The sequence below is a fragment of the Cherax quadricarinatus genome, chromosome 77 (assembly GCF_038502225.1).
Source record: "Cherax quadricarinatus isolate ZL_2023a chromosome 77, ASM3850222v1, whole genome shotgun sequence".
NCBI lineage: Eukaryota > Metazoa > Arthropoda > Malacostraca > Decapoda > Parastacidae > Cherax > Cherax quadricarinatus.
Window position 1 is genome coordinate 13,557,764 of NC_091368.1, and position 10,000 is coordinate 13,567,763.

Genomic DNA, 10,000 nt, shown 5'->3' on the forward strand with positions numbered 1-10,000 from the left:
GAAAGTATGAAACATGAGCAAAAGAACTGGGTGTGTTGCATATTCGTCAACAGCAAGAAGGCATTTGAAACTATACTACCTACTGAAATACTGAGGCACAGGCATTAATATCAGGGAATTCTAAAAGTGTCACACACAGAGAAAGGAACATTGGAGTTATTATAAAAAAATAATCTTCATGGAAGATAACTGTAACGAAATTGAGAGACATGTATCGGCTACTCTAGGGACTTGGACAAAGCAAAAAGAGGTGTTTACAATATATATTAGGCTGAAATTTACGTTGTACCCAGTCCTAAAACAGTGGTGGTCTGGTGGCTAAAGCTCCCGCTTCACACACGGAGGGCCCGGGTTCGATTCCCGGCGGGTGGAAATTCCGACACGTTTCCTTACACCTATTGTCCTGTTCACCTAGCAGCAAATAGGTACCTGGGTGTTAGTCGACTGGTGTGGGTCGCATCCTGGGGGACAAGATTAAGGACCCCAATGGAAATAAGTTAGACAGTCCTCGATGACGCACTGACTTTCTTGGGTTATCCTGGGTGGCTAACCCTCCGGGGTTAAAAATCCGAACGAAATCTTATCTTATCTTATCTTATCTCACAGACACACACACAGACACACACACACACACACACACAGACACACACACACACACACACACACACACAGAATAACCCAAGATCAAATGGAAGGACAGGCGCACCCCCCAGAAACACCTGCAGAAGGACTCCAGCCACGACACCCCCAAGGCAACTGAACAATCCAAACCAACCATCACACACCGATCCCTCTGTTTCCACTCCCCGCACCACAATTACAGTATTAGAACAGAAGTTGAAGGTTTGGTACACAAATGCAGATGGATTAACGAATAAACATGAGGAATGGCAAGAAAGAATCAATGAGAAGTCCCCAGACATCATAGCAGTTACAGAAACAAAACTCATGGAGACAATAACAGATGCAATCTTCCCACCAGGATACCAGATCATGAAGAAAGATAGAAGGGGCAGGGGGGGAGGTGGGGTTGCTCTGCTCGTAAAAAACAAATGGAAATTCGAGAAAATGGAAGGAATAGATGAGACGGGAGAAAGAGACTACATAGCAGGTACACTTCAGTCTGGGGAACACAAAGTGGTCATTGCAGTGATGTATAATCCACCACAGAACTGCAGGAGGCCAAGAGAGGAATATGAAGAGAGCAACAGAGCAATGGTGGACACACTTGCTGAGGTGGCAAGAAGAGCTCACTCCAGCAGAGCAAAGTTGCTGGTTATGGGGGATTTCAACCACAGGGAGATTGACTGGGAAAACCTGGAGCCACATGGGGGTCCCGAAAGATGGAGAGCCAGGATGTTGGACGTGGTGCTGGAACATCAAGGGAACATCAAGAGGGAATATACCAACAAGTGTTGGATGACATACGAACATCTGAGGAGGAGGTGAAGAAGCTCTTAAGTGACCTTGACACCTCAAAGGCGATGGGACCGGACAACATCTCCCCATGGGTCCTTAGAGAAGGAGCAGAGATGCTGTGCGTGCCTCTAACCACAATCTTCAACACATCCCTTGAAACTGGGCAACTACCTGAGAAATGGAAGACAGCTAATGTAGTCCCCATATTTAAGAAAGGAAACAGAAACGAGGCACTAAACTACAGACCTGTGTCTCTGACATGTATTGTGTGCAAAGTCATGGAGAAGATTATCAGGAGAGTGGTCGAACACCTGGAAAGGAACAAGATTATAAATGAAAACCAGCATGGGTTCATGGAAGGCAAATCTTGTATCACAAACCTCCTGGAGTTTTATGACAAGGTAACAGAAGTAAGACACGAGAGAGAGGGGTGGGTAGATTGCGTTTTCCTAGACTGCAGGAAGGCCTTTGACACAGTTCCCCACAAGAGATTAGTGCAGAAGCTGGAGGATCAGGCGCACGTAAAAGGGAGGGCACTGCAATGGATAAGGGAATACCTGACAGGGAGGCAGCAACAAGTCATGGTACGTGAAGAGGTATCACAGTGGGCGCCTGTTACGAGCGGGGTCCCACAGGGGTCAGTTCTAGGACCAGTGCTATTTTTGATATATGTGAACGACATGATGGAAGGAATAGACTCTGAAGTGTCCCTGTTCGCAGATGACGTGAAGTTGATGAGAAGAATTAAATCGGACGAGGATGAGGCAGGACTGCAAAGAGACCTGGACAGGCTGGACATGTGGTCCAGCAACTGGCTTCTCGAATTCAGTCCAGCCAAATGCAAAGTCATGAAGATTGGGGAGGGGCAAAGAAGACCGCAGACAGAGTATAGGCTAGGTGGACAAAGACTACAGACCTCACTCAGGGAGAAAGACCTTGGGGTGACCATAACACCGAGCACATCACCGGAGGCACACATCAACCAAATAACTGCTGCAGCATACGGGCGCCTGGCAAACCTGAGAATAGCGTTCCGATACCTTAATAAGGAATCGTTCAAGACACCAGTCTGGAACCCACACCTGGTGAAGCACGTCAAGAAGTTAGAGAAAGTACAAAGGTTTGCAACAAGGCTAGTCCCAGAGCTCAAGGGAATCTCGTACGAGGAAAGGTTAAGGGAAATCGGACTGACGACACTGGAGGACAGAAGGGTCAGGGGAGACATGATAACGACATACAAGATACTGCGGGGAATAGACAAGGTGGACAGAGATAGGATGTTCCAGAGAGGGGACACAGGGACAAGGGGTCACAACTGGAAGCTGAAGACTCAGACGAGTCACAGGGACGTTAGGAAGTATTTCTTCAGTCATAGAGTTGTCAGCAAGTGGAATAGCCTAGCAATTGAAGTAGTGGAGGCAGGAACCATACATAGTTTTAAGAAGAGGTATGACAAAGCTCAGGAAGCAGAGAGAGAGAGGATCCAGTAGCGATCAGTGAAGAGGCGGAGCCAGGAGCTGAGTCTCGACCCCTGCAACCACAATTAGGTGAGTACACACACACACACACACACACACACACACACACAAGGTAACTGAAGTAAGAAATGAGAGGGAGGGGTGGGCTGATTGCGTTTTCTTGGACTGCAAGAAGGCCTTCGACACAGTTCCTCACAGAAGCTAGAGGATCAGGCACATATAACAGGAAGGGCACTGCAATGGATCACAGAATACCTAACAGGGAGGCAACAGCGAGTCATGGTCCGTGATGAGGTATCACAGTGGGCTTCTCTGACGAGCAGGGTCCCAAAGGGGTCAGTCCTGGGACCAGTGCTATTCTTGGTATATGTGAACGACATGACGGAAGGAATAGACTCAGAAGTGTCCCTGTTTGCAGATGATGTGAAGTTAATGAGGAGAATTAAATCAGATGCTGACCAGACAGGTCTACAAAGAGACCTGGACAGGCTGGATGCGAGTCCAGCAACTGGCTCCTAGAATTTAACCCCGCCAAATGCAAAGTCATTAAGATCGGAAAAGGGCAAAGAAGACCGCAAACAGAGTATAGACTAGGAGGCCAAAGACTGCAAACCTCACTCAAGGAGAAAGATCTAGGAGTGAGTATAATACCGAGTACATCGCCAGAAGCACACATTAACCAGATAACTGCTGCGGCATATGGGCGCTTGGCAAACCTGAAAATAGCGTTCCGGTACCTAAGTAAGGAATCATTCAAGACTTTATACACTGTGTACGTCAGGCCCAATTTGGAACCCACACCTGGCCAAACAATTCAAGAAATTAGAGAAAGTGCAAAGGTTTGTAGCAAGGCTAGTTCCAGAGCTAAGGGGAATCTCATACGAAGAAAGGTTAAGGGAAATAGGCCTGACGACACTACAGGACAGGAGGGTTAATTCTTCTGTTTAATTCCTCGCAGATTTGCTCTTATGTAACTGTGTAGTAGTTTCGACTCTGATTTGACATATCCTGAGGTGTTTCTCATTAACTTTTGTTCTGCTTCCAATTTTAACTTAGTAATTCCTCGTTATTCTTCTTGCCTCCCTATTCTCTGCCACTCTCTGTGTCCTGTTCTTTTTTCAGGCTCTTCTGTGTTTCCAACAGTCTTTCTGCGGCTCTGATTACTCCAAAGTCTCTTCGTGTTACTTGATTTCTCACTTCTCTTACAAATGAACGTTACTGTTGCCTCCATGTACTTAATTTCGTTGCTTGTCTGTCCATTCAATTCTCTGTTCCACTGGATTTCATTTAGAAAATCTCTCATTCCTATGTAGAACCCCCTCTTCTATAGTACAGGTTATTATTTGTACCTCCTTGTCTTCTCTGCGACTCCACTTCTCCACTAGCTCTTAGTTGTACCCCATATTTAGTTTCATCTACTCCATATTTACTTAAAGTAAAAAAACACATCATATCCAGCTGTTTCGTCCCCTGCCCTCGTTTTTGTTGATTCTTTGACTTGTTTTGTCTTGAAATTTTCCATTTAATGCTTCCATCAGTTTTTATCTCCATGTTTCTGGCCTTCCATGGGGATGGCAGATTTTACAATCCATTTCATTTTGATTGAAATCATCTAAAACTGACCAATTAGTCAATTTTGGTGGATTTGTTTTTCTCATCCCACTCCTGTCACGGTTTTCTGTTATTCACTGGGGTGCTATAAACCACTGTAAACTTGTAACTTGAGACTCCCTGTTGTTATTTTTTTGCCATATAATTATTGAAGCTACTAGTGCCCATGTTTGTCACCTCAAAACTGCACTGAGTCATCATTAGTCTCTTCCCACCTCCTTTCCTGATATTTCTCTTTGCACTCTGAGAGACCCCTCTGGGAATAGTGCGTTGGTTAACATTCCAGATAGTTTGTGTGTGTGTGTGTGTGTGTGTGTGTGTGTGTGTGTGCGTGTTATAGCAATAATAACTAGATACTCCTGTGTTTCTGTGTTCAGTAGTTTGTCATCTTCATTTGTGATATCATGTGCATTTGTATTCCACACTCTGAATTCTTTTTCTTTCACTTAATTCCGGGATATCTCGTACTAGGACTGAATTCCGGAGTAAATTCGAATACGAGCGAGGGAAGTTAGCAGAGAGAGAGAGAGAGAGAGAGAAAGAAATGCAGGAATACAACTAGGATATTTAGAAAAGAAAGATTAAAATATGGGGAGAAAAAGGAGTTGCTGGTTTCCACATTTGATTTGTCTGGCTCTCTAATTGTCCTTGGTCTAACACCTCCATCTTTGCTTCTGTGATTTCTCCTCCCTGTATTTTCCTTTAATCAACTTCAGCTTTGCTGGTTTTCTCTATTCGTATGTTCGATCCCTTTGTAAAAACACTGTATCATACTTTTCCCACTTCCCAACGTTTTAATTCCTGTTTAGAATCCGATCTTCTATTGTTTCTGATTGAAAGATCACTTTCAATTTGCTACGTTGTTCTCTTTGGAACAATCCCATTCTGAACATTTTTGTCTTCTAACTTTTAACCTCCTTTGAACTTGTATCTTATAACCTGTCTTTTACCTCCTCTTCTTCTCCCGTCCTTCATTCACTTATTGTCTCTCCTTGTTGCTCTGACAGTCTAAAATTCATCAAAGAAGTCAACCTTTCTCCTGTACTGGTTATCGTCTGTTGTGATTGTTCAATTATAATTTCCTCCTTCACTGTCTCTTGTATTATTTCTCTCCTTGCCTTATCATATTGCATCGTGTCTGTGAGATTCATTCCCCTTATCAATGCAAATTCCTCATTGCTCGATTTTCTTTTCCCAGGACTCTCCTCAGCTAGCTCATCTCCCATTCTTTGTAGATTATTTCTTTGTAAACTTGTCTTCACTCACTAGTTCTGTTTCATCGCCTCTCCCTGAATTACTCTTTTTTTCAACCATTCTTCCTATTCATTTTAGATTTTAATTTTCAATTAAATATCCAATACTTTCTATCATTCCTAACACATCCTCTCAGCTTTCATGTCACTCGTCTTCTGGCAAAATCTTTTAGTTGAGCGTGTGTGTGTGTGTGTACTCACAAAATTGTACTCACCTAATTGTCGTTGCAGGGGTCGATTCATAGCTCCTGGGCCCGACTCTTCACTGTGTGTGCATATATATATATATATATATATATATATATATATATATATATATATATATATATATATATATATATATATATATATATATATATATATATATATTTATATGTATATATATATTTGTGTGTGTGTGTGTGTGTGTGTATGTACTCACATACATGTACTCACCTATGTGTGGTTGCAAGGGTCGAGACATAACTCCTGGATTCGCTAGTCATTACTAGGTGACTCCAATGACTTTACCATACCTCTTATCATACCCTCCTCCACTACATTACTCTCCTGTTTTTTCCACTTCCTGACAACTCTAAGGCTGAAGAAATACTTCCTAACATGGCTGTGATTCGTCTGAGTTTTCAATTTCCAACTGTGTCCCCTTGGTCCTGTATCTCATCCTTGAAACATTCTGGTACTGTCCACCTAATCAATTCCACTTAGAATTTTATACATCATTATAATCCCTTCCCTATTCCTCCTGTCCTCTAGCGTTGTCAAGTTGAGTTCACTTAACCTCTCCTCACAGGATATGCCCTTTAGCTCCGGGACTATTCTTCTTGCATACTTTTCCACTTTCACTATTTTTTTGACATACTCGACCAGCTGTGGTTTCCACACTAGTGTTACATACTCAAACGTGCTCCTGACGTACACGGAATACAGTGTCTTGAATGACGAAACCCTATTCTTAGTATTCCCAGGCCTCATGTGCTGCAGCAGTTATTTGGTCAATGTGCACCTCAGGAGTTGTGCTTGGTATGACGCTAACCAAAAACCCTTTTCCTTCTGTGAGGTTTGCAAATTTTAACCTCTTCAGCCTGTGCTCCGTCTCCGGTCTCCTTAATCCCTTTATCGGGCAAGTGGCCATAATATTTGAAATTTGAACTGAACTCCCTATGGTGGATGGAGTAACTCAATATAAGGTCAATGAGCCTATATAAATGGAATTCTGATGGTTAGTTTTCAAGCAACTGCAAATCTCCGAAGCACGAAAATTTACAACCTTGCCCGACATAGGGAGTATAAATCTGAATGTTGCAAACTGTGCAATTGTTAATAAAACACCCAATAACTATTTTTTAAATTTATTATACAAACAGACAATATCAAAAACATAAATAGAACTTGTATCAAAACAGTTTGTATGTATTAGAAAAATATAAAATTGAAACAAATAGCAACAAGGACACATTGCAATGGGATAAAACTTTCATGTCCCATATTCCTGAGATTCATGAGGAAGACCAATTATTCTTGTTGCTAATTCATAGTATGGTAGTCCCTGAAGCAATTTCTATTACTCTTTATGAGCAGATTTATTTGCATACAGAGCACTGAAATGAGGATGTGACATATTTCTTCAAGTTGCTGCAATACTTGCAACTAAACCTTTCTTTTTCTTCACTAATTTCTGCTTTTTGGCTGGCCTTTCTTCCTCCTCATCATCACTTGACACCTCTGCATCCAGTGGCAAGAATTCATCACCACTATCCAGCAATTCTGGGTCATCTACTTCTGGCTCTGAGTCACTGTCCTCCAAAAATGTCACTTCTCGGGCAGCCATGAAAATTTGTGAGCTTCCTTTGTTGCACTTTTTTCAACTGCATGCTACACTCACATTATGCTTCACAGGAACTTTATGTATATATCAAAATATGCCTAAACAATTCATGTACGCACTAAACACAACAATAAGTACTTACCGATATTGTAGAGGGTAAAATCCAAGAGTATATTAGTGACACTGGATGGAAAAAACCCACTCTGGGCGACGCCAAGCCACACGTGTTTATGTTTTGTTCTCTCAACCAATGGGAAGGCGGCAAACGCCATCACCACTTAGCTGAAGCGACTCAGGGAAGGCTTGTGATTGGTTAGAATTAAAGAACGGGAATCCAGATGCGCGGCGCGTGTAGCATGACACGTGCAAACTTGCACGTGTTTAAGCTAGAAAATTTTAGAGCTTGCCCGATAAAGGGTTGTTCCCCAAGATTCATGACTTCGTACTTGTTGGGGTCAAAATCCATCAACCGTTTGTCGAACTAGGCTTGCAGCCTGTCCAGATTTCCTTGCAGTCTTACGTGATACTCGTTCGTTGGTATTCTTCTCATTAGTTACAAATTGTCTGCGAATAGGTACAAATCTGAATCTATTCCATCCACAATGTTATTCACATATCCAAAAAACAGCTCCTGACCTAGGACTGACCCCTGTGGAACCCCATCGTTGTTTCCTTCCAATCAGTCATTCCATGATCTTTCCTGCTATTCCTGTTGACTTGTCTAGCTTTTGCGAGAGTCTCTTGTGTGGTACTATGTCGAAAGACTTTTTTCTGTACAAGATGTTTTTTATCTATCTATCTCTACCCTGCCTTTCTTCTTTGTGTGTGTACTCACCTAAATGTGGTTGCAGGGGTCGATCCATAGCTCCTGGCCCCGTGTGTGTGTATGTGTGTGTAGATACTCACCTAGTTATGGGTCGAATCACAGCTCCTGACCCCTCCTCTTCACTGGCCGCTACTCGGTCACTCTTCCCGCTCCATGAGCTTTATCATACCTTGTCTTAAAACTATGTATGATTCCTGCCTCCTCTACCGCACTTTCCAGATTATTCCACTATCTGATAACTCTGTGACTGAATAAATACTTCCTAACATCCCTTTGACTCATCTGAGTCTTCAACTTCCAATTGTGACCCCTTGTTTCTGTGTCCCATCTCTGAAACATCCTGTCTCTGTCCACCTCGCATAATTTTTGAACATAGTTGTCACATCTCCCTTAAGGAGGTATTGACTAAGGAATGAGGATGATGCCAGAATGCGGTCTTGAATAAAAAATCACGGGGCGTGACGGTATATCACCATTGATTTTGAGCATGTAGCAATGATTTCCAACATCCCTGGAGGCAGGGAACCAATTGAACAGCTGGAAAGCTGTACCGAGAAAAGGCATTAAATTGCAGATCAGTCTTGGAGTACGTCTTACTCATTATCCTACTGTAAATCAAGGAAAAGATATTAGAAACCCAGAAAGAAAGACATGGATGGATTAACTGCAGTTCTTGGACTGAAAGAAACCCTGTATCCCACCAGAAGAAGGATCTTTGGGTGAATAAAAGACCTAACATATCGTCAGAGGCAGACATTAATCGTACATCATTTGTAGCATTCGGTAGAGTATCGGATCTCAGGACTTCCTTCAGTACTCGGCATCAGTTAGATTAAACCATACCACGGGCGGGGATAGAACCGCGAAAAGAGAGTCTCAAAACTCCAGACCGTCACAGTGGTGCCTATGCTAACCTTCCTATGGTGTAGAAATATACTTAGTTGGACGAATCTTATTGTGGCTAGCTGGTCCAGTGGCTAACGCGACGGTCTGGAGTTTTGAAACTCTCTGATCGCGGGTTCTATCCCCGTCCGTGGTATGATTTGTTTGCAATCGTGTCATTACGATTTCGTGAGTCATCAGTTAGGATTATTATGGAGTGTGCAGCACCAGGATGGAAACTTCAACTAACTAAGCATGAACGATAACTATTAAAGTACTGAGATTTTGATTCACACATGTATCAGAGCTGGCATACATAGCTTTAAGAAGAGGTATGATAAAGCTCATGGAGCAGGGAGAGAGTGACCTAGTGGCGATCAGTGAAAAGTCGGAACCAGGCGCTATAACTGGACCCCTGCAAACACAATTAGGTGACTACACACACACACAAACTCACACACACACAAACACACACACACACACACACACACACACACACACACACACACACACACACACACACACACACACACACACACACACACACACACACACACACAGGAGGAGGAGGACAGGAGGACAGGAGGAGGACAGGACATAATAACGACGTATAAATACTGAGAGGAATTGACAAGGTGGACAGAGACAGAATGTTTCGGAGATGGGACACAGCAACAAGGGGACAGTTAGAAGATGAAGACTCAGA